The sequence below is a fragment of the Amblyomma mixtum genome, chromosome 3 (genome assembly GCF_055824585.1).
Source record: "Amblyomma mixtum isolate Tamu chromosome 3, ASM5582458v1, whole genome shotgun sequence".
Lineage (NCBI taxonomy): Eukaryota > Metazoa > Arthropoda > Arachnida > Ixodida > Ixodidae > Amblyomma > Amblyomma mixtum.
The window spans coordinates 419,886,425-419,912,031 of record NC_143014.1 but is presented as its reverse complement, the minus strand read 5'-3'; the positions used below and the strand labels follow the sequence as shown (position 1 = coordinate 419,912,031).

General features: G+C 43.4%; 1 long non-coding RNA gene and 1 pseudogene across 1 annotated transcript; both read left to right on the top strand.

Annotated features, from left to right (window-relative positions):
• The first annotated feature begins 34 nt into the window (after window positions 1-34).
• Window positions 35-13,230, top strand: LOC149357869 (uncharacterized). Its single transcript, XR_016291899.1, has 3 exons — window positions 35-1,073; window positions 1,750-1,839; window positions 12,699-13,230. It is a non-coding gene; the product is annotated as an uncharacterized LOC149357869 (long non-coding RNA).
• Window positions 13,231-17,014: 3,784 nt separating this feature from the next.
• LOC149357868 (uncharacterized) lies at window positions 17,015-23,143 on the top strand (annotated as a pseudogene).
• The last annotated feature ends 2,464 nt before the right edge of the window (window positions 23,144-25,607 follow it).

Here is a 25,607-nt window from a genome sequence, read left to right as displayed (position 1 = left end):
AAAAATCTGTCGCGATCAGACCTTGCAGTCCGCATTCGGCCTTATGCGTTGCTCTCAATCACCGCTGCGTTTTGTTGATTAATTTAAGTTTATGAAGAGCAATGCCACAGGCCTAGGGGCATTATGCCTATCCATCATAGCATAGCACCCTCCCGCCCATCTTCTACCTCTGAGCCACCTCACCACGAATGCCGTGGCACCGTCCCTGTGCGGCCCTTCGAAGGTGTCGCTTGACGGTGGGGGTGCCGTCCTAAAATGTGCTACGCCGTGACTGCCATACATTTCATGCTCCCTCCACTTTCGACGACGATATAGGCTACACTTTTTTTATATATATTTCGCCACCATCGAAATGCAGCCGCTGGAGTGAACGTAAAAAGAAAAAAACGGCAAGGGGGCCAATTCATGGTAACTTTTGAATCCGAAGAAATATATCTAATTTAATCACTTCGCATTTTCCGTAACTGGTAACGGTTGGCAATCGTTGCGTATGCTGTTCCAATGCTGCAAATACATTCTAGCTTCCGTACGCACTGTAAAAAGCCCAATAAACTGAATTCAAAACTGAAAGTGAAACTACATTTCCGCCGCTAGGCGGCCACCGGTACCGTCGGGCCTTTGTTGATTTTTTCCCGCCTGTTGTGTGTGGTATGGCGTCGCGTCGTGGTGTGCGGTTTTCAGCGGTTGACGTGAACTGCGTTTTCGACCGCATTTTTCGAGGTACCGCGTTGAACTGAAGTGTTTTTTGTGCATATATAACTGGAGTAGTGCGTAGGTTCGTTCACTGCTGTCCAAGTACGCGTATCTCACGTATCGGAACAGAAGCACCCTTTGGAGGTTCTGCCGAATGCGTTTCTTTGTTGTAGATTGGCAGAAAGGCCGGCGCTCGCTCACGTTTTAAAGGTTTGATATCAGAAATCACGGGCAAAGTTATAATGTGCGCGTGTTTATGCACCAGAATGCATTTTGTAATGTAGAAACGTCCTGAAGTCGGCGTTAATGAAAAACGAGCGTTGCCGTGATTTGGAGACGTACTTCATCAGCTCGGCACGACTACGCACCTGCCTCGCATGGTAAGCAATACTATGTCTTCATGCATGCTGGTTTGCATTATTCATAGCATATTTTATGGAAGAGCGGCATCAAGGCTTGCCGCTTCTAGTACCAAAGTGCCAAGATCTGCAGACAGGCAGCTCTTTCCGTGTATCCAAGAAGAGAAGCAGCACTAAACAGAGTTCGCCGAGAATGATTCTACTCAGAGCTGTTTTTGTTTTGACGAAACGAATGTTGCAGAGTACTGCCTCATGTTACTTAAGAGCTCTAGTATGTGTGTTCTGTCAAATTTAAAGCCGTTTAACGCTATTTCGTCAAATTCCTTGTCCTACGGTTTATCTGCACGTGGTAATTTTTCCTCCTGTGCGTAAGGTCTATTCCGTATCTCTGCGTAAAATGCGTTGCGTCAGCGTGACGTCTGAGATAAGCTTTCAGTTTTGTGTGCTGCAGGCGCTGACCGCTGGTCGTTTTTGCATCAGGCCAGGTTTTTGCAAAAATTTGTTGACGCTGCTATCTATTTTGGTTCTTTAATTGTTTTTAGAACGGCATCCAGATTAAAGAATCCTGTGCTGTGCCAGCTAGGTATATTTAGCTTGCTTTTTCAAGTTTTTAAAAGCTTCATTGTTTGGCCATGGTGACCTAATTTCTGAATTTTGGCGGTCTGTAATCGTGATGGTATTAAATGGATGTCTGCAGGGGAAACATCTACATCCACATGGGAGTCCACAGCGACAGCTTGCACCTTGTTGCCACTGGGCAATATTCATGAGCAGTATGGAAGCAAAGGTGCGTTTTAGTTCTTGCTGTCAGCTTCTTTTTATTTTGTATGCTTGGTTCTCTTTTGGGCCATTTTCCCTTCTTTCCTTCATCAAGCTGCTTCATGAAACAGGGTACATAGCCTAACCATGCCCTCATTTATTTGTACATCCTTGCTAGTTCGTTGTCAGCATAAGGTTATTGCTAACCAGTTTGAGTGTTGTTGAACGTAGTTTTCTCGTCATCATCATCATCCTGATTACACCCACTGCAGGGCAAAGGACTGCCTTTGCCAGCTGCGGCTACCATATCCCTGCGAACTTGGTACTAGCATTTGGTGATAAAAAGTGTGCTACCGCATAATGTCTTTACCTCATCCACCCGCCTAACCTCCTGCCGCCCACTGCTACGTTTGCCTTCTCTTGGAATCCACTCCGTTACACTTGAGCCCGTGTACTGTGCGATGTCAATGCACGTTAAGGAACCCCAGGTGGTCGAAATATCCGGAGCCCTTCACTACGGCGTCTCTCATAGCCTTAATCGCTTTGGAACGTTAAACCTCATAAGCCAACCAACCAACACTTGAGGACCAACGGAATGGATTCCAAGAGAAGACAAACGAAGTGCCAAATGTGTGGATGGGTTTGTTTTGTATGATGTGAATGGGATTAGGACAAAAGCTAGAGCTTTTTGGTGCATCTTTATTTGTGTGTCACGAAGTTGGGAATTTCTAAACATTGTCGTTATCAGTTTTTGGTAATGGAAAATGGGTTGTTACAAAAAGTGCTGCAAAATAAAATCCTGTGCTAAAACAGAACCTCTACTCACTGGGTGCTCACTTTAAGACCTGCTTTTGTAACTAAATATATGTGGGCATATGTAAGGGTCTCAGTATGACAAATATAATGCAGGTACACTCATTTAAATAAGCCAGTCAGAAGCCCAATGCAGAAGCAGGTATGAATACTTAGACAATGAAGAGTGATAATTAAAAAAAAAAACCTAGACCCTTACTGTAGCATCAGCATTCAAGTTAGTTAGCTGCAGCTAGAATCAACTAAAAGCCATTGATAACGGTCGCATAGAAAGCCTAGAGGGTTAGTTTGTGGGACATCTGGCACCAAGAGCACACTTGCAGATGTAGGCAAGAGCAAGCTGAATGGCTTTTTGGCTTTAATACATCTCCCATTTCCTGTACAGTCACTTATGCCAGTCCGGTCTATGTTAAAGCAGAATAGCCAACTGTGTGACTCATAGCCCCACTGTTCTTTTTTTTTTGAGGTAGCAGTAGCTGGCATCACAATTATTTCAACTGCGCAGAGCATGGGCCGCAGTGTAATCAGTAGCAATTACCTGCTGCTCCTAATCCAGCATGTCTGTGACTTGCAAGCAGAGTAGTATATTTCACCTCACCACTTCTTGCAGTGCATTAGAAGTTGTTAGTGAAAGGCAACGTCTTCCACCTAACATGGCCAGTCACAGTTTCGGAAGCTGTTGCCTCACTAGCATAGGTTCGCCTCCATTTTACTAAGGTGTGAAATGGAACATACTAGAAGTGCAGCTAAAATGTCACTCTGGTTGTTTAAAATAAGTGTTTTCTCTCGGGTATAAGCATGCATTTGGGAGGTAGCTGCCTATCTGACTAGTGTAATGGTAGCCACTGTGTAGATTGTTTTGTTTTTTTCAATTAATGCTGTTGTTTGTCGCTGTTGTTTCTTGTGTGTGTGTACAAAGCCTGCAGTATGATAGTGGATATAGCACTTGTGTTCATATTGCCTTGTGATTACACCCATTGGCAGTAAAGTACGTGGAGCACATGTGATCATTCCCAAGGAACAGGTGGAAGTCAACAAACGGTCTCTGATCACTTTTGGGGAGCTCATGGTTAATCTTTAAGGTTTCTTTAAGCTTAGCCTTTGGTATGCAATGAATTTTCATGCTGCTGTGAGGTGCCTGCAGAACTGCATTATTTTACATTCTAGTACACTCTCGTTTGTGATTCCTTAACTATTATTGATGTCTGTTTTGACTGAAGTAGTACCAAAAATGTTTCATTACATTGTGAAGCTATCACTTAAAGGTACAGTGCTGACTCACTACTGATCTTTATTGCTGTTAAGCAATAAATCGATGAAAAACGAGCACTACCGACACGTGGCACTGCATCAAAGATTGACTACATAAAGCAAAACAAACATTGGCGAATAAAAACAAAAAGAATAAAAAATGTTCAAAAAATCACTATTCTGCCTTCTAAGCTGCTAAGGTAGCCTATAGTCGGGGACAGCTTTCTGTGGCTATGCAGTGGAAGGTACGAGCACGCACCTCCAGCTTAACCACCTATCTCTGTCCCTCGTGACGGTGTGATAAAAGGCACGCTTGTAAAAGCCTTGCCCTCATAGCTTCCACTGCATAGCCACAGAAAGCTTACCCCAAGTATAGTTCTTTTCGTGTGAGCACAACAGAATGTTTGCTGACACACTTGTCTTGCTCCTGACGGGTCAAACGCATCAACAACAATCTCGTCTCACACGTGTCTCACAACTTGAAAAGAATAGGAGCTAGGGCCGGTGTGCGAGTAGTATTCTCTGCTCCAAGCAAATTGCAACGTCTCTGCAAGAGTGTCAACTGTGAAGGGTTGCCACCCGCAGAATGCGAAAAGAACCAAGAATTCTCTTATGTACAAGTGCCCCAAAAATGTGGCGCACAGAAGTGAGCTATCCCGCGGAACGGGCTGTATCAGTCAAACAGGAGATGCCTAAACGACTTTGAGCGAACACAAGAGCTCCTTAAAACCACCTCCCGAAAGCAATATGGTTATATATTGACTGTCGTGTGAAAACTGCGCCTCTGCTTTCAGCCAACCATACTGTGCACTTACATAAGGACCAGCACACGCGGGAGATTGTTGTTGATGCGTTTGATGTGTCAGGAGCAAGACAAATGCATCAGCAAACCTACTGTTGTGCTCACATGCAAAGAACTAGGCTACCTCAGCAGTTAAGACGGCAGAGTGATGGTTTTTTCTACATTTTTAACACTTTTTTTGTTTTTATTCGCCAGGGTTTTTGCCCTTCGCAGACAATCGTTAATGCAGTGCCACATGTTTTGCAAGCAGGCAAACTGTTGCAAAAAAAATGTTGGTTGTGCCCTTTTTTCACTTGTTTATTGTGTGGCAGCAATAAAAATCGTCAGTCAGCGCCGAGTCTGTCTAGTTCTTTCATCCCATTACTGTCATGGTGTGCCCTTCATGCTGACGAACATGTACCGACTAGTTCAAGAAAGTAACTTTTTACATTGTGAAGCCATTTTACCAATTGCATTCGCATGGTTTGAATGAATGACCATTCAGATTGCTATTGCATCTTTTTGGAAACGAACAAGCTTAAATTTTGCAAGCTTACGAAACTCTTAGGATGCTTATATTTGTTGTTAGCAGCATTAAGTCTCCTTTGCTGCTCACTTCTACAGAAGGCAAAATGCTCGACTCATTATGATATTGCGGGGACCATATTTGGTAGACTGGCAGGAACAATGCCACCATCCAAGTAGGGGAGTGGGAGTTCTCAGTGTCAGGGTTATACATCTGTACAATGTAAAGATTCAGATTGGTGTCCTCTTTGTAACTTGCAATTGTAATTTTTTCTAGTGTTACAGAAGCCTCTTAAAGCCCAGCCAATATATTGACCTATACGGAAGCTGCTATATGCCTGGTGATAAGTAGGCTGTGTTTTTTGTTCCTGTGCAATACTGAATAAGGTGATTCCAAGCCACCTTATCCAGACTTTTGCACTCGACTCCACTTGATTTCTTAAAGAAAGAAAAAAAATCATGGCTTATTTTATTACCATGACAAAGATTTTTCCATCATGTTCTTTGCAGAGAAAAAGAAGTTTCATGTCGTGGCCACCGTCCTATGTTTACAAGGAAAGCTAAGTCTTGCAAAAGAACATGTTAAAAATAAATGCATTACGCATGACTGAAACTTTTTCGTATAAATGAAGGATGTGCTTTCATATCCAATAAATTGGACTCATGTATAAAACATGAAAGAAGGTGCAAAAATATTGGAAATTGATATATGTTATCCAATTTATGTTCTCATAACTGTCATTTAAACCATTTTTCTGGGTTATCCAAAAGGCAAAGGATGGAATAAAAGTGTTTCAGAGATGAAAAAAACGCAAGGCATGTCAGTCAGCTAAAAAAAATTATATTTTTGAGGCATATTCAGCCACCAGTTGCACAGTGAGGTTGGCCTCATTTATTTTCTAATGGCTGTGACATTTCTAAAATTTTAATTGAAGCGATTTTCATTTTAGGCGAGAAAATAATTTTGCAATTTGAGTCTACCTTCAACCGCAGCATTGCTGGCTGCTTGCTCGACACTGCGGTGCATGCTAGAGCCGGCATGAAGGAGACAAAGCTTTGCTGCACGGTACTCCATGTGGATGCTCCTCATATTTTGGTTTTGAGAAGTCTGCTGGCATATTCGCTCAAATTTTGTCAGTTTAAACTCAAGCATGACTTAAGTCCAGCGTGCACCATTGAGAGAGATAAAAAAGGCTTGATGTGGTGAAAAATGGGTATTCCTTGTAATGGTAGCACTCTTGTAAACCGCCTAGTGAGTTCACCTTTGTTTTCTTGAATATTTTGTTGGAGCACCCAGAGGGCTACGACAATCTTAATGGTTGTCTCCGCCCATGTAAATAGCTTATACAAGAACAGTATTTGACCTTTCTATGGCCTCTGAATGCTTGCTGTTGCTGCAGGGGGCCTCACACTCCCACAAATGCTGTCACAAGCAATCCTCCCATGTGATGTGGTGAAAAAGTCCATTCCACTGAAAAGTTTAAATAATTTTCATGGTAGTAGAGGTTTTAACTATGATTGGTCAGACCGCAAGAGTGCTTCCTGGCTGAGTACTGTTTGTGCCGAGGAACGAGAGTCGTTCTGCCATGTGGCCACTTCAGTTTTACTTCTTGTAAATCTATCGTTCAGCAGATTTCTTTATTGCCGAAGCTGGTGCCATCGAAGACCAGCACACCATTGTATTCGTGCAGCGGAGTGGTGGTTTTGTGTAATTTACAGCCGGTGGCAAAGTGGGCTGGAGTGAAAAGGAAGCACTGTGCAGTGTCAATGTTGAACGCTGGGACTCAACTTGCAAGATTGTTTTCTCGCTTAAAACAAAAAAAGAGCTCCAATTGAACTAAAAATAAATGCCATTAAATGGTGCTGTTTAACTTTCTATCTTTCATAATTTAATTAAGATCACCTCATTATGTAGTAGATTACTGAATATGTCACATAAAGCAAATTTTCTCGACTTTAGAATCCTTTCGCTGACTTGCCTTACTTGTTTTGCTCTCTGAAACATTTTTATCACCTTTGCCTTCTCGACAGCTTAGAAAATAGAATAATACTGTGAGAACATAAAATTTGATAAAAGATCTCAAATTTTCATATTTTGTACTTCTTACATGTTTTATTTAAAACAAAATAAGTTCAATTTACTGCATTGGATATAGAATACCTTTAATTTATACAACAAAAACTTCATAGTCCTGCTTAAGAATGTTTCTTTTCACAAATATTTTTGCAAGGTTAGGTCTGGCTAGCGCTTACAAACGTGAGATGGTGGCCACGATGGGAAAAAATTATTCCGCCTAAAACAAGCTGGGATAATGTTTGCCTAAGTAATGCAATAAGCCATGAATTTTTTAAAGAAATCGAAGATTCAGTGGTAAGCCTGGAACAGTTGGCATGGAATGATCCAATGACATATAAATGCCAACTGTGTGCTTGTTTGAAAAAGCCTTTATGATATTTTTGTAACTCGATTAATATTGGAGTGTAGGTTGAATGCAATTTTTTCTGCTGGCATAATTGGAATGGTTCCATATCATACCGTTTATTTCGCATCTTGTATGCGAACTTATATTCCATTGCCAATATTTTTTCCTGCAAGCATTCACCCCATATGAATATTGCTGCTCCTGAGCAGCATACTCAACTGATCCACTGGAATGGTATCACTGTGTGTACCTTTGGTAAATTTCTGGGAAAAATGTATGCATTCACCTGGGTGCTTGGAATTTTCATGTTTCATTTGTAATGGCAGATGAAGTGCAGATCTGTCCTAAGGATGAATGTGGCCATTTGTTAACACCATTTTACAGTAGTGATATTTGCCAAATGATTTATTCTATTTATCTACTCTGTACTTTTGTTCACTACATGGTGCATGTATGCCTCAAAGAAAGGGAACGCAAACCAGAAAGGAAACAGCTTGGAACCCCTTGTGGTCTTTTTCCAGATTTAGATAGTCTATTAGTCTAGGCAAAGCAGCGTGCAGGGTAACAGGACACTGACAGGAAGACGCAGATACTGTGCTGACTGACAATTGAGGAATTTATTGCTTTGCTCACTATAGATAGAGGAAATATCATCCAAGATACAAAAGAAGGAAAGTCGTGGAATCATCATTTGGTCACATCTGTCGTGATTATTAATCCAGATAGTCAATTTATTTTTTCGTTGGCGTTAGTGATGATGTGCTTGCGTAGGTTGAACAATTCTTATGTGTCATGCATGTCTCATATGTCTCGGCATGAGCTGTTCATTATATTTCCTAAGAATTTTACATTGTCAAAAGTGTGGGGTGCACTCACAGTTCGACACGTGTCTTGCTAGTTTGCTACTATATCCTGTCTCAGTGTTGCTGACTTGTTCTATTAGACAAATGTTGACACGCTCACCTTATTTCCCAACATACGATGCTTTGCATGAGAGACGGATCTTGTAAACTAAGCCACAGTCGCATGCTGTGAATTTGTTTCAGTGCTTCATCTTGTGCTGGGCTGTTTTTAAAGCACCTTTGCTGGGTGCGTTGCATATTACGTTCAGCTACTTTCTGCAAAAAAGCAAATGAAGCGATCGCAAAGAACTTCCGCAAGCTGCAAAAGAAGGTCAAGCGCCATACAGTGAAGAACGAAACCTAAAAAATTGTGTCAAGTCAGCAACTTGACCAAATTAGTGCTGGCTATGAAGAAAAGTGATGGCCTGTGCCTGAATGCATTCTCTATTGCAAAAACACTCAGCAATAACTGGCCTTTCAGAGTAATTGTCGCTGAACAAGGATCAAGGCAGCAACCCTTAGGGCAGTATCTGCAAGAATTACTCCCCTTGTTCACCGTGGGAGACCTCTTCCTGGTAAAGAAGCCAGAAGTGTCCGCATTCCTCTCTAACAGCTGTACAGAAGAATTGTCTTCTCATTCTGATCAATGACTTACATTGCACGCTGCTAAATGCCGCCTTGTTTGAGACGATGAGAGAAGGCATTAATTCAATGGGAGCAGTACGATTCCAGAACCTGTGCAGAATTAATGCGGATGGATTCCTCGAGTTGCTAACCATCTACTTCCGTTCTACCTATGTAAAGTTTAATGATGTGTGCATACAGTGGCAGGGAGTATGCACCAGTTCTGGCGTAGCACTAATTCTCATTGTGCTGCTAGCCTGTCAAGATAGCCAACTATTAAACTTTGCATGGCACCAGTTTGATAATGACCTTCCGATTTGTGGACGACTTCTTAGTAATCACAAGCTTCATTACCAAGGGTAACACAAAGTCATTGTTGCCATCTTCATGACCTTCTCCAAAGTTCTTGCCAACTTTGAGCTGACCAAAGAAATGTCACTGGAGGTACAGCTTCCCAATCTATGGCTGTACTTTGTAGAGACCCATATGTGCTGGCGTTTCTTCCCAGGGTCGAAAAAAAAGGCTATTGCTACTGGCGCACTGAAAAATATCCTAAATAGGTCGTGTATTGACCGTCAGCAGGAATGCCTTGAGGCCCACCTGACATGGCTACCTGAAGCTGATTTCCCAGATGACCTCATCTGCAGCCTTGGCTTCAGGATAAAGAAATTTGCCTATCTACCTCTAAAAGGCTTCAGAAAGAACGGACCATAGCTGTCGTAGAATATTATTATTGGGTTTAGCTCAGCAGCAGGCGCGACAGGTCGCACTCAGAAGGCACACCAAACCAAGTTCACCCCAAGCACTAGCTGCAGCGTCCCCGTTGTCGACTGTCCAGCGTCAAAACGTCCTCTTCACCTTGCAACTTGCACTGTGGCACTACCCCCTCTGCCTCGTGGAAGGAAGCACAGTCCCTGGGTGCCCTAAGGTGGTGTGAATAGTAGGGCTTAAGACGGGTGACGTGCGCGAGCTTTGTGGGGAGGCCGTGGGAGGAGTGTGGTAGTCCAGGGACGTGATTTGATAGGTCACATTGCTCAGTTGCCTTAAGAGAAGATGCGGTAAGGACCCACGCAATGAGGCAGCAGCTTCTCACCCAGGCCCACATGGTGCGCAGGGAGCCAGAGGAGTACGTGGAAGCCGGGAGGGTAGTGGGCAACATGGTGATTAAGGTCATAGGTGCATGGTATCAGCCACGCGCGAAAGAAAGTGGTCAGGCAAGCTGGTGTGAACTTAGTATGCAACACGCCCAGCAAGGGTGCTTCAAAGACAGCCTGGTATAGAAGGCAGTCAAATTCACAGCATGCGACAGTTACTTAGGCGCCTTGTTTACTAAGTTCACACCAGCTTGCCTGACCACTTTCTCTAGCGCGTGGCTGATACCATGCACATACGCCGTCACAGCTAACTTCCATTCTTCTTTCTGAAGCCTCGTTAGGGTGGATCAGAAAATTTCTTTCATTATCTTCAAGCCTAGGCTGCAGACCAGGTCATCGGGTAAACCAGCTTCAGGTAACTATGTTAATTGGGCCTCAATGCTTTCCTGCTGACGGTCAGTACACAATCTGTTTGAGGCATTTTTTAGTGTGCCAGTAGCAACAGTCTTTTTCAACTGTGGGACGTAACACCAACACATATGGGCCTCTCTGATGTGCAGGCATAGCTCGAGAAGCTGTACCTCCAGCAAGAACTTCGGAGAAGGTCTTCAATATGTGAACAATGCCGTTGTATTGCCCTTTCTTATGAAGCTTGTGGATTACTAGGAAGTCGTCCAAGAATTGGAAGGTCATTATTAAATTGGTGCCATGCAAAGCTTTTTAATAGTTTTACTATCTTGACAGGCTAGCAGGACAATGAGAATTAGTGCAACACAGGAACTGGTGCATACTCCTTGCCACTGTATGTGCAGGTCATGAAACTAAAATAATAGATGGTTAGCAACTCGAGGAATCTATGAGCATTAATTCTACATTGGATCTGGAATCATGCTGCTCCCATTGAATCAATGCCTTCTCTTACAGTCTCAAACAAGGTGGTAAGTGGCAGCGTGTAATGTTAGTCCTTGATGACAATGAGAAGACACTCCTTCTAGACGGCTGTTCAAGAGGAATGCGGACACATCTGGCTTTTTTACCAGGAAAAGGTCTTCCACGGTGAGCAAGGAGAGCAATTCTTGCAGATACTGCCCTAAGGGTTGTTGCCACGATCCTTGTTCAGAGACAATTACTCTGAAAGGCCAGTTATCATTGCATTTTTGCCATAAAGAAGGCATTCAGGCATAGGCCCTCACTCTTTTTCACAACCAGCCCTAGTTTGGTCAAGTTGTTGGCATGACTTTCTTTTGCAGCTTGTGGAAGCTCTTTGCAGTGGCTTCATTTGCTTTTTCACAGAAAGTAGCTGAATGTAGTATGCAATGCTCCTAGCAAAGGTGCTTCACAAACAGCCCAGCGTAAGACGCACAGAGACAAATTCATGGCATGCAACAGTGGCTTAGTTTACAAGAACACTCCGTCACGCGGAGCGTCCTGTGTTGGGAAATAAGGTCAGCATGTTAACATTTATCTAATGCAACATGTCGGAATACTGAGAAAGGATATGGTAGCAAGCTACCAAGACACGTATCGGACTGTGAGTGTATATCACACTTTCGACAATGTAAAATTCTGAGGAAATGTAAGAGACGTGCATGGTACATAAGAATTGTTCAACCTGTTTAAGCACATCATCACTAACTCTAAGGAAAAAGAAATCAATTACCTGGATAAATAATCACGACAGATTTGACAAAATGACGATTCCATGACTTCCCTTCTTTGTATTTTGGATGATGCTTCCTGTATTCATTGCAAACTAAACAATAAATTCCGCAGTTGTTATCGCTGCACCTGTCTTGTCTGTGTCCTGTTATCCTGCGTGGTTTTGCAAAGATTCATGCACCAACTGGCCGAGCTCCTTTTCTTGTAGTAGTTTAGTGGCCTTGTGCAAAGTTTTCTTGATGGATTTTTGAGGTTACTGGCTGCAGACATGGGAGATATGTTAACTTAGCACTGTTGCCTGCCTTTCAAGATGTCACTTGCTTGGTATAATAATGAATGCATGCTTTGCGTTAGTTGCAGCCGACCACTCTCATGGAAGGGGTCGTATTGCTGACTTTGATCAGATACTGTGCTTTCTGTTACAGTGAATGTTGCACATTACTTGTCGTTCGGTTTATTGTAAAGCATTTTGAAGTGCTCTATTTTCACCTTTGTTGTCATGGTGTTTTGTGCCTTTTATAGTCAGTTTACCCGCCAGGCAGGCCAGTGGTTTGCACTAGCTTTTAGCAGTTCGTGCAGAATTAATTGCATGGCCTGACCACCTTCATTCCATTTCATAACATCTAGCTTTTTAGCTAAAACATTGTTTATATAATGCCGCTTAGAGCTATTTTTTCTAAACCACGGTGGCCTCTTTGGAATGGTTCAAAAGATAACAGCTGGCACTTGCTTGCCACTTGGGCAGATTTTCTTTCTGTTAGTGTTAGCATGCATTATAAAACACATTGTTAATGAGCAATATGTTGGCGTTTATAAGGACCATTGAGCAGTGTAAACTGATGTGAAATATTTTACTGTTTTTGTCTGAAATGCAGACTCACACCATGTATGCTGTTCACCGAAGACAATCCTGAGGTGGCTGAGAACCTGTTCGTCGAGGGAGGATGACTACTCCTCAGGCTTACCACTGCGGCTCACTCCACAACTGCCATAATGTCAGGAATATGCGTGTTCAGCATAAGCTGCCTTAAGTTTGCTTTTTTGCTTATTCCTGGGAGTTAGCGTCACAGTCCAAGCCTTCTTCAGGCTGGTATAGAAGGCTGCACAGGCATGAATTTTTCATTCTGTTTGCTCTGAAAGGCTGCACAAGCATGAATTTTTCATTGTTTGCTCTGGAAAATTAGGAGGTAGAGTAAGTGCAATGGAACCTTATTCTTGCAGCACCATAAACCCAGTAATGGCAGGTATGGTGCTGTTGTACCTTAAAATTTTAAGTTCCTTGGATGGCAGTGAGGAATTCATTGGAGAAGCTTCTTGTGCATTGTTTTATGGATGTTTTGTTCTAATAAAAATTTTCAACATTTCTGCAGTTTTGTGAGTTTTGTCAATAAACGTTTTTCTTAGGTGCATACAGCCTGTTTACTGCTATGAAGAGCTCCAGTAACACAGGTATATTGCAATACATAGGCATTATAATGGTAAATTTAAAGAACGCTTAAGAAAAGTAATAAAAGTGGGGACAAATTATGAACCCATTGCATGCTTTTTCCTGAAGGGTGTAGGGTGTAAGAAGCATAAAACTCCTTTGGCTCGGTGGTAAAGTGTGTGATACACCTCAACACCTTTGGGTCAAGTTATATCATTTTCGGGTTGGTTTTTTCATGAAACACCCCATGTGAAAGGTGTATTGAAATCACAAAACACCCTTCTGGGCCGGGTGCAAGGGTGCGAGTTATAGACACCTGGAAACTCCTTTAAGGGTGTTTTATTTTTTACAGTGTACCCAAAAGAAACCAGACTTATTTTTGTTTGAACTTATTTGTTCACATATTAAGCGCATACCTTCAATCTCCTTCAAAGTATTCCCCACTTGCAATGATACGCTTGTCGAATCTTTCATTCCATTTTTCAAAACATTGTTTAAATTCATCTTTGTGATGCTTGACAGTGCCTCCGTCGTTTTTTTCTTCACCTCAGCAACATCAGCGAAACGCTTTCCATTCACCTATTTTTTCATTCTAGGAAACAAAGAAAGTAGCACGGGGCAAGGTCGGGAGAGTATGAGGGTTGAAGAATAGGGGTCATGCCATTTTTGGTCCAAAATTATCGTAGAGAAAGGGCTGTGTGAGCAGGGGCATTGCCATGATGGAAAAACCAGTCACCCGAGGGCCACAAATCTGGCCGCTTCCACCGCACACTGTTGCCCAATCTTTTCAAAACATCTAAGTAGAAAGCCTGGCTAACTGTCTGACCCTGCGGAACAAATTCTCAGTGGACGACACCTCTCACGTCGAAAAAACAAATCAGCATTGTTTTGAGGTTTGGTTTCACCTGACGAGCTTTCTTGAGGCGAGGTGAATTTGAAGTTTTCCATTGGCATGATTGTTGCTTTGATTCAGGATTCGATTCAGGAACACCTGAGTTGTCCCCGTAGCATCGTCCTTGTACGTCTTTCTTAATATTTCAAAAGTTTCCATTCAACTTTTTCCAAGCAAAAATCAGAATTTCACCGGCGCACGCTGTTCACGAAAATCAGCCATTGCAAAAACAACATTCACACAAAACAGTCGTCACTCTAAAACTCTGTCTAAACTAGTCTGACCTCCTTCAACGACGGCACTCGGCTTACTGACTCTGCAATGTTCGTTCTATGCGCTCCTAGTGCCAAAAAGCGGTACCACAGAAGCTTTGCCGACCAAAAAATTTAGTGCGGTTTCTTTTCGGTACCCCCTCGTATAGGGTGTTTATTTTGTACTCCGGACCCTCTTCTGTGGTGGCCTGGTCATATCCGTGCTAGGTTCAAAATCCGCTAGAAGCTGGTTCAGATTCTGGAGTTTTCATGTCTTCATGTGTTACCTTATTTGTTGCTATATGTTATAACTGCTGCTGCCTTAACTATTTAACTCTGAATTACGCTGTAAGTAACGTTTCATTTGCATTGTTTCTTTAAACAGCGCTGCTCCCTGGTACTAACTGTTTCAACCCTTTCCTAGGTGATAAACAGTTTTAGCCATTTGAAGTCTGTCCCGAAAAGCACTAATGGTTGTGGCTAGTCAGTCAGTCCCCGAAAAGACTAACTTCTCGCATCTTTCAGTCCCTTCTGGTTCAGAGTGCTTACTGTTCCGTGGTGTGCGCCTGTGGAAACACCAAAACGCATGGCGGCAACGGCGCTTCTTGTGTTTCTCTTCCTTAATTGTGCGCGATAGTGGGCAGTCAGTTATGTATTTATACGTTCTGAATACCTTAAAGAGCGTAAAAACAAGGAAAGAGCTTTAGACTAACCAATAAGACCATCCAGAACACCTCCATTACGCCCTTTCCCCTCGTGTAGTTTGCTGCTAAAATATTTCTAAGATGTACTTGAAGTTGGGCTTGTTGGTGCGTATTCGTGAAAGACATGAGAGCGCAAAACGGAAACACGGACGAGTAAGGCAACAGGACGAGCGCTGCACCTTCAACTGGATTTATTCAAGGAAGAATTTTTATATAGCCTTTGCCCTTATCCACGCTCTTAATCGCGGACATTCACCTCTCACAGATATGCATCAATAAACTGCATTTCACTGTGGCAAAGAACAACTGACGTGTCACTAATGCAACTATCACCTCGCTTCTTGATATAGAAGGCTTCCACAAGCTCACGTTCTATCCTATCTCGGCTTTTCAATAGCACTTTGCAATCAGGTAGTGGAGGCTTGCAGGCTATACGCTTCTCTTTCGAGCAGGCTTGGCAGTGGTCAGGAAGATCGCCTCTCTTGTTTAATGAATTCTTGTGTTCAAGAAGGCGCTCATTAAGACAACGTCCGGTTTGTCCCACGTACACCATGCCGCATGTGAGTGGGAACTCGTAGACTACTCTCTTCTTGCAGCCAACATGTAGAATTCGGTTTCTGATGCTGCACTCTTGTACTTTTTTTCTTCCAATGCGTGAAAACATTCCGGCGAGTTTTCGCGGCGCTGAAAATACCACATCGCCGCCATACTTATTGGCCACCTTCTTGAGGTTATGAAAGTGTGGTGTACGTAAGGTACAACTTCCGGCCTTGCCTGCTTTTTATCTGGAGGTCGGTTGTTTTCCTTGCTGCCCTTCAGCTTTTTAGGCAAGGACTGCGCCACGGAGAGAACCAGGGAAGCCGGGAAGCCTGCTTTCTGCAGCCTGGACACCTGAGAAGCAAAGCTTGCGTGCATGGCATGGTGGCAAGCCTTGTTTAGTGAGGATGCTAAGCACTGGGAAGCGATAGCCCTCTTAACGATCGTAGAATGGTTCGAATGGAAAGGCAGCTAATCTTTCTTTGCGCGCGGACAGTACTGCCAGCAAACGTGCGAATAGTGAAAGGTTAGGGTGAGATCTAAAAACTGTAATTGGTTATTACTGCTAGGGAGTTCGTCAGTGAAGGTGAAGCCCATGCTGTTCCGACCAAACGTACCTAAAGCATCAGCTAGTGCTTCGTCAAAAGTAAAATCGTTATCTGCCAAAAGGACCAGGTAATCGTATGCTTATCTAAAAACATGGACTATACAATCCGTGTCAAGTTCTTCACTCAAAGAGCAGTCAATTTCAGATAAAAACATATTTCAGAGTACTGGGGAAACACACGAGCCAATACAAATGCCCTTTTCTTTTGTAGATACGTTTGGTCATTAAAGTCGATAAAAGTGGCCTCGAGATAAAACTCAAGTAATTACATCAAGTTGTCCACATTCAAACAGGAAGCGTTTTGAAAAGCCGTGGCTCCATTTCTGTCTATGCACTTACGCACTGCAGAATAGAGATGTCGATGCGGAACAGAGTAGAAAAGATCTGCAGCAATTGAAAAACCATACCTTATGTTCCTATGAGTCTGAAGGAAGGCTATCACGTCATCCGAGTTCTTGGTTGCAATGGTGTCTTCTACTTCCAAAGTCTTCAGGTGCTTGAGCAAAAACAGGCTGATTTGCCGTTGCCAAGTTTCCTTTTCCCTTACTATAGTCCGGAAAGGCATTTTCCGCTAGTCTGTTTTGGCGGCGAAAAAAACCGAAAGGCTGTTCTTTTCAGACTTGTTGATGGCCCTGGCTAGTGTATGCAGTTGCAGCTCCTCACAAAATGACACTGCATCTTTTTTCATTTGCGTCGTCTTCACTTTGAAATCCTGTTGAAAGTGGAGCGCTCATACTGTTCCGTTATTCGTCCGTGTTTCCGTTTTGCGCTCTCATGTCTTTCACGAATACGCACCTACAAGCCCAACTTCAAGTACTTGTTAGCCATATTTCTTCTACATCGGGCTCTCTGTTTTGTGCTCAGCCCTCTCTTTCCCATGTTCCCCTGCTCATCGCAAACATCGTCACCTCAACGTGTCAGGCCAGGCTACTTGGCTTCTTCCAGCGAAAAGGACTCGTACCTAGTGAAGTCACAGGCCTCTTCGGTCCTTTTAAGCGCACCGTAGGCCACGCCAAACGTGTCTGCAAGATACTCCGCTCCGAACTGTGTTACCAAGTGAGGCTGCTTTAAGATCTTTTAGGCGCAGCATGTTACGCCCAAGACCAAGAGTGGCTGGCGGCCATCAGACATCGAGAAAGGAAGAAGCTCGCGGCCCAGACAACAGAGCTTTGGTGGAAGTGCTCTATGAACCAAGTAACGAGACACCTGGAACAACTCAAGAAGGGGGAGACCAAGAATCCCGGACGCCACGAGGTGATAGTTTTGGGAGGAGTCGAACTCCCGGAAGGAATAGCGGCAGTCCTAAAGGAAGGACCAAGATCTAGCGTAGAAGCCGAACTTAAGCCACATGAATGGCTAGCCCTCAACCAACGACCGGCCAACAAAACAACGAAAGAAAACCAGGAAAGGTGCTTCTTGGACGGCGTTGACACCCTCACCAGGTCAGTCAGGGATCCAAACCCTCCCAGCCATCGAGCTGATCCCACGGCGAAGGTCGTTTCGTTTTTTAAAGCGAATGATCTGCAGCTCGTGCAGGCAGACAAAGAAGGCGGTTTGGTTATAATACCGTCCGGTTTATACAACGAAAAGGCAATAGAAGCAGCGAAGAAGAATTTCAGGTCGGTGAAAGTGAAGACGACGCAAATGAAAAAAAGATGCAGTGCCGTTTTGTGAGGAGATGCAACTTCATACACTAGCCAGGGCCATCAACAAGTGTGAAAAGAAGAGCCTTTCGGTTTTTTTTCGCCCCCAAAACACACAAGCGGGACACGCCTTTCCAGGCTATAGTAAGCGAAAAGGAAACTTGGCAACGCCAAATCAGAAAATTTTTGCTCAAGCAACTGAAGACTTTGGAAGTAGAAGACCCCTTTGCAACTAAGAACTCGGATGACGTGACAGCCTTCCTTCAGACTCATAAGAACATAAGGTCTGGTTTTTCAATTGCTGTAGATCTTTTCTGCTCTGTTCCGCATCGACATCTCTATTCTGCAGTGCGTAAGTGCATAGACAGAAATGGAGCCACGGCTTTTCAAAACGCTTCCTGTTTGAATGTGGACAACTTGATGCCATTACTTGATTTTTATCTCGAGGCCACTTTTATTGACTTTAATGACCAAACGTATCTACAAAAGAAAAGGGCATTTGTATTGGCTCGTGTGTTTCCCCGGTACTCTGTAATATGTTTTTATCTGAAATTGACCGCTGCTTGAGTGAAGAACTTGACACGGGTTGTATAGTCCACGTTTTTAGATATGTACACGATTACCTGGTCCTTTGGCAATAACGATTTTACTTTTGACGTAGCAGTAGCTGATGTTTTAGGTACGTCTGGTCGAAACAGCATGGGCCTCACCTTCACTGACGAACTGTCTAGCATTAATAATCAATTACTGTTTTTAGATCTCACCCTAACCTTTCACCCTTCACACGTTTGCTGGCGGTACTGTCCGCGCGCAAAGAAAGATTTTTTGTCTTTCCATTCGAACCATTCTAAGACCGTTAAGTGGGCTATCGCTTCCCAGTGCTTAGCATCCGCACTAAACAAGTTTTGCCACCATGCCATGCACGCAAGCTTTGCTTCTCAGGCGTCCAGGCTGCAGAAAGCAGGCTTCCCGGCTTGCCTGGTTCTCTCCGTGGCGCAGTCCTTGCAGAAAAAGCTGAAGGGCAGCAAGGAAAACAACCGACTTCAAGATAAAAAGCAGGCAAGGCCGGAAGTTGTACCTTACGTACACCACACTTCTCATAACCTCAAGAAGCTGGCCAATAAGTATGGCGTCGATGTGGTATTGTCAGCGCCGCGAAAACTCGCCGGAATGTGTTCACGCATTGGAAGAAAAAAAGTACAAGAGTGCACCATCAGGCATCGAATGCCACGTGTTGGCTGCAAGAAAGGAGTAGTTTACGAGTTCCCGCTTGCATGCGGCAAGGTGTACGTTGGACAAACCGGACGTTGTCTGAATGAGCGGCCTCTTGAACACAAGAATTCATTAAACAAGAGAGGCTATCTTCTAGACCACTGCCAAGCCTGTTCGAAAGGGAAGCGTATAGCCTGGAAGCCTCGACTATCTGATTGCAAAGTGCTATTGAAAAGCCGAGATAGGACAGAACGTGAGCTTGTGGAAGCCTTCTATATCAAGAAGCGAGGTGATAGTTGCATTAGCGACACGTCAGTTGTTCTTCGCCACAGTGAAAGGCTGTTTCTTGATGCATATCTGTTAGAGGTGAATGTCCGCAATTAAGATCATGGATAAGGGCAAAGGCTATATTAACGTTTTTCCTTGAATAAATCCTGTTGAAAGTGCAGCGCTCGTCCTGTTCCCTTATTCGTCCTTGTTTCCGTTTTGCGCTCTCATGTCTTTCATAGAATATCTTTGTCTGTGATACCAGGGAGCTAAAATTCTTAAATATTGCCTATGACAAAATCATTAACCAGTAGTAATGCATAAACATTTAGGCTACTATCGGATGCCAAGCGGCTGCTGCGCACTGTTATGAGAAATGCGGCGTGCAGAATTTCGCGCCTTTTCAACTCCTTTTACGTCCGTCCGTGATCACTACTTCCTCATCCAGCTTCAAATAATAGGGCACTGCCTTTTGAGTTAGCATAGAACAATTGCTTCTTGACCTGCCTTTTTTTTTGAAATTGCCATATAGTTCTTCAATCTGCTCTTTTCCCCCTGAACTAATCCAGCTTTCACCTTCTGCGTTTTTTTCTTGCCGTCTGAAGTTCTTATTTTCTCCTTCCTTGCGTCCTGGGTAATTGCTGCTCAGTTTTCTAGTCCTTTTCTACTACTTTGAGCCAACCCTCTTTTGTAGAAGAATTTAAATACCTTAGCTGCTCATCTGTTAACCTCCAATTTTCTCAGGCGTTCTTCATGTAATATTTGACTCTGAGCTTCCCGTACATCGAATGAAGCCCAGCCCATATAACCCTCTACTGCCTTTAAATTTTCTAAGGGTGGTGGCTATGAGCTCAGTATTTTAGTATTTCAGTTGTTTTCGTAATGGCGATGATAAAATTTGAATGACCAGCGATATAGCAATGAAAACGTCACTTATTTTGATAGAATAATGTAATCATGAAAATGTTTAAAAATCGGAATGTAACTGCACAGCCCCCCGCTCTTATCATTACTAATACCACGCAGCCAAAAGCAATTACGGTTTATTTTGCAATGGCAGTTTTCCTAAAGAACCATTTTCACTTTTATTTTCTAAAATTCAAATATGCCGCAAAAATGCAACGCAGAGTGATAAAATATATGTCTAGTGGTCATATTTCTTAATTGGCTAGTGACGGGGGTGATGAAGTCGTTCTGTTAAACCAGTCTAGAGAAACTACCAGTCCTCGGAACAATACAACTGCAAAAAAAATTAGGTCAAATGCGAATTAAGTGAGTTCGGTTTTCACTCTGGGTAGAGTGTTCACATCCAGTGTTAGCGGATAGCAATTCGGATAGCGATAATGAGTTAATGTTCATATATATGGGAACTGGCTAATCCATACATTCATGATCCCTGGGAGTCAGCACTCCTAGCACAATGGGGTAGCGGTCAAGCGATGCGCCACTTCCCTTCCATGGAAGATGTTTCCATCGGTGGGACTTGGGTTGCGATCCACGTTGCTCTCCGCGAGCAGCCTCTCGCGATTAATTGAGCTGCCGCCTGACACGATGGGCAGGCTGCTCATGTTCAGCTGCCTACCAGTTGATGAGCAGGTGAGGAGCCTGCCATAAAACCGTCTTCAGACAACACACAAACAGACAAACAAACACGCAACGGCTAAATGCGCTAAATGCGGGAAATGGCCACTCAAAGGACTAGCGCACTAAAACGCTACGAACGATGGAGGAAGCTGGAAAGCTAGCGACCGCACCAGCCATGCTAAAATGGCTCGTCTGCCCCGTTCTATTGGGATTATACTCATATTAAAACTACGTAGTGCTGCTTTTAACATTTATTTCATTACATTTTAATACCTTAAAGACCCACTGGGGGTATTACATAAGGGGTGGGTACAAAACAGTCAATTGAACAAGTGTTATGTTGAAAAAAGGTTGGTGACAGCTTCGGCGAGTGTGGATGGGCATGAGATGGTAGCGATGTCATTGGAGAGGTCATTCCAGTCTACAGAAACACGGTGAAAAAAAGAAGCGGCACAGGTAACAGTACGGGCACGTGGGCGAAACACTTGGAAAGGATGACGAATGTGGTGGGATATGCCGGCTGGCGGGGCAATGTAGGGAGCGCAGCGCAGCGAACTATGGAAAAATTTATGGTATAGGCAGAGGCTAGAAATACGACGACGAAGTGAAAGGGGCGCTAAACTGGATTCCGCTTTTAAAGATGTCACACTGATGTCGTACGAATAAGAGGAATGAATGAATCTGGCTGCTCTGTTTTGAAGTGATTCGAGCGCATTGATAAGGTAAACTTGATGAGGGGTCCAAACTGGCGATGCATAATCTAACTTTGACCTGACAAGAGATTTATATGCTAGTAATTTTACCGGTTGTGGAGCGTGGCGAAGATGACGTCGTAAGAATCCGTGAGTTTTATTAGTCGATGAAATGATGTTAGTAACGTGTCTAGCCCATGATAAGTTGTTACACAGCGTGACGCTTAAGTGTTTGTATGATGAAACGGACTGCAGGTGAACGTTAGCGACTACATATGGGAAATCAAGCGGATACGGCGGCGGTGGAAGGACAAACGTTTACATTTATGAGGGTTCAGTTCCATTAGCCAACGATCGCACCATTCCTGTATGTGGTTTAGGTCATCTTGAAGGTATGTTGGGTCGGAGGCGTTAGTAACCGTGCGATAAACAACGCAGTCGTCAGCAAACATGCGAATATTAGAGCACACATTGGTCGGTAAGTCATTAATATAAATTAGGAATAGAAGCGGGCCTAGTACAGAACATTGAGGGACTCCTGATGTTACTGGTAGCGGATTGGAATTTTGATTGTTAAGAACCATCTGCTAGGCAGCACAGCGTGTTGTTAACAACACGCTGCTAGGCAGCGCAGATTTTCCATCAGCGATTATTTTATTGTTTCCTTTTCATTTTATTTTATTGTTTCCTTTCCATTTGCAATTTACAATTATTTACGTCATGCGGCATTTTCGAGGGCCTTCCGCAGCAGCCTACCCGCTTCAATCGATAAACGAGTCGGAGCAAGCGCTACAAAAAAAAAAAGAAAGAAGTCGACTCTTTTTCTAGTCCTTTTCGCGCTTTCACTACGCCCTCTATGCACCAACCGGCCCAATCGGTAACTGTCGTGAAATACGCTCCGTTCGTGCTCGATCGGTAATCCCAAAGTGCCATTAGCCTCGCTTGTATAGCGAAGCACTAATAGGAGTTAGCGCGCGCGTTTTTTTCGAAGTGGTGGAACTGCAGAGGCAGGCAGAAGCCGATAGCGTACCGTTCCCGTTCACCCTCAAAGCGGCAGCAACCGAGCGAGTGAAAAGCAGCGGGGATCGAATGATGCGCGGCTCCGAGGCCGTAAACATGCCGCACGTGCTGCTCCCTTCGGTGCAATCTGGGCGGTCGCGTTCCCACAGACCAACATGGAGTACATTAAGAGCTGTAGCACAGCTCTAAATAGGGAGCGCTCATTGGCTGAAAAATTCCTGTCCCGTGATATGGCTGAATCGTAGCTGACTATGGCGGGTGTGACGCTACGCCTAATAGAAATTATGCAGAGCTGCATGTTCTATGCGAGGAAATAGCAAAAAAGAAAAGGGATATTTGGCGCTTGTACAGAGCGCGTACACATCACATGACGTTTCTGAGAATTGGGATCCACTTTTCACAAATAAAAAGCATAAAGTTAGCAAACGTGCCGAGCATGCCGCTTCCAGATGTTCGTTTACACCCTCAACTCCGTCGAAGCGTGAAGTGCATGGGAGTGGAGCGTCGTAGTATTCTCTGCTCCAAGCAAATTGCAACGTCTCTGCAAGAGTGTCAACTGTGAAGGGTTGCCACCCGCAGAATGCGAAAAGAACCAAGAATTCTCTTATGTACAAGTGCCCCAAAAATGTGGCGCACAGAAGTGAGCTATCCCGCGGAACGGGCTGTATCAGTCAAACAGGAGATGCCTAAACGACTTTGAGCGAACACAAGAGCTCCTTAAAACCACCTCCCGAAAGCAATATGGTTATATATTGACTGTCGTGTGAAAACTGCGCCTCTGCTTTCAGCCAACCATACTGTGCACTTACATAAGGACCAGCACACGCGGGAGATTGTTGTTGATGCGTTTGATGTGTCAGGAGCAAGACAAATGCATCAGCAAACCTACTGTTGTGCTCACATGCAAAGAACTAGGCTACCTCAGCAGTTAAGACGGCAGAGTGATGGTTTTTTCTACATTTTTAACACTTTTTTTGTTTTTATTCGCCAGGGTTTTTGCCCTTCGCAGACAATCGTTAATGCAGTGCCACATGTTTTGCAAGCAGGCAAACTGTTGCAAAAAAAATGTTGGTTGTGCCCTTTTTTCACTTGTTTATTGTGTGGCAGCAATAAAAATCGTCAGTCAGCGCCGAGTCTGTCTAGTTCTTTCATCCCATTACTGTCATGGTGTGCCCTTCATGCTGACGAACATGTACCGACTAGTTCAAGAAAGTAACTTTTTACATTGTGAAGCCATTTTACCAATTGCATTCGCATGGTTTGAATGAATGACCATTCAGATTGCTATTGCATCTTTTTGGAAACGAACAAGCTTAAATTTTGCAAGCTTACGAAACTCTTAGGATGCTTATATTTGTTGTTAGCAGCATTAAGTCTCCTTTGCTGCTCACTTCTACAGAAGGCAAAATGCTCGACTCATTATGATATTGCGGGGACCATATTTGGTAGACTGGCAGGAACAATGCCACCATCCAAGTAGGGGAGTGGGAGTTCTCAGTGTCAGGGTTATACATCTGTACAATGTAAAGATTCAGATTGGTGTCCTCTTTGTAACTTGCAATTGTAATTTTTTCTAGTGTTACAGAAGCCTCTTAAAGCCCAGCCAATATATTGACCTATACGGAAGCTGCTATATGCCTGGTGATAAGTAGGCTGTGTTTTTTGTTCCTGTGCAATACTGAATAAGGTGATTCCAAGCCACCTTATCCAGACTTTTGCACTCGACTCCACTTGATTTCTTAAAGAAAGAAAAAAAATCATGGCTTATTTTATTACCATGACAAAGATTTTTCCATCATGTTCTTTGCAGAGAAAAAGAAGTTTCATGTCGTGGCCACCGTCCTATGTTTACAAGGAAAGCTAAGTCTTGCAAAAGAACATGTTAAAAATAAATGCATTACGCATGACTGAAACTTTTTCGTATAAATGAAGGATGTGCTTTCATATCCAATAAATTGGACTCATGTATAAAACATGAAAGAAGGTGCAAAAATATTGGAAATTGATATATGTTATCCAATTTATGTTCTCATAACTGTCATTTAAACCATTTTTCTGGGTTATCCAAAAGGCAAAGGATGGAATAAAAGTGTTTCAGAGATGAAAAAAACGCAAGGCATGTCAGTCAGCTAAAAAAAATTATATTTTTGAGGCATATTCAGCCACCAGTTGCACAGTGAGGTTGGCCTCATTTATTTTCTAATGGCTGTGACATTTCTAAAATTTTAATTGAAGCGATTTTCATTTTAGGCGAGAAAATAATTTTGCAATTTGAGTCTACCTTCAACCGCAGCATTGCTGGCTGCTTGCTCGACACTGCGGTGCATGCTAGAGCCGGCATGAAGGAGACAAAGCTTTGCTGCACGGTACTCCATGTGGATGCTCCTCATATTTTGGTTTTGAGAAGTCTGCTGGCATATTCGCTCAAATTTTGTCAGTTTAAACTCAAGCATGACTTAAGTCCAGCGTGCACCATTGAGAGAGATAAAAAAGGCTTGATGTGGTGAAAAATGGGTATTCCTTGTAATGGTAGCACTCTTGTAAACCGCCTAGTGAGTTCACCTTTGTTTTCTTGAATATTTTGTTGGAGCACCCAGAGGGCTACGACAATCTTAATGGTTGTCTCCGCCCATGTAAATAGCTTATACAAGAACAGTATTTGACCTTTCTATGGCCTCTGAATGCTTGCTGTTGCTGCAGGGGGCCTCACACTCCCACAAATGCTGTCACAAGCAATCCTCCCATGTGATGTGGTGAAAAAGTCCATTCCACTGAAAAGTTTAAATAATTTTCATGGTAGTAGAGGTTTTAACTATGATTGGTCAGACCGCAAGAGTGCTTCCTGGCTGAGTACTGTTTGTGCCGAGGAACGAGAGTCGTTCTGCCATGTGGCCACTTCAGTTTTACTTCTTGTAAATCTATCGTTCAGCAGATTTCTTTATTGCCGAA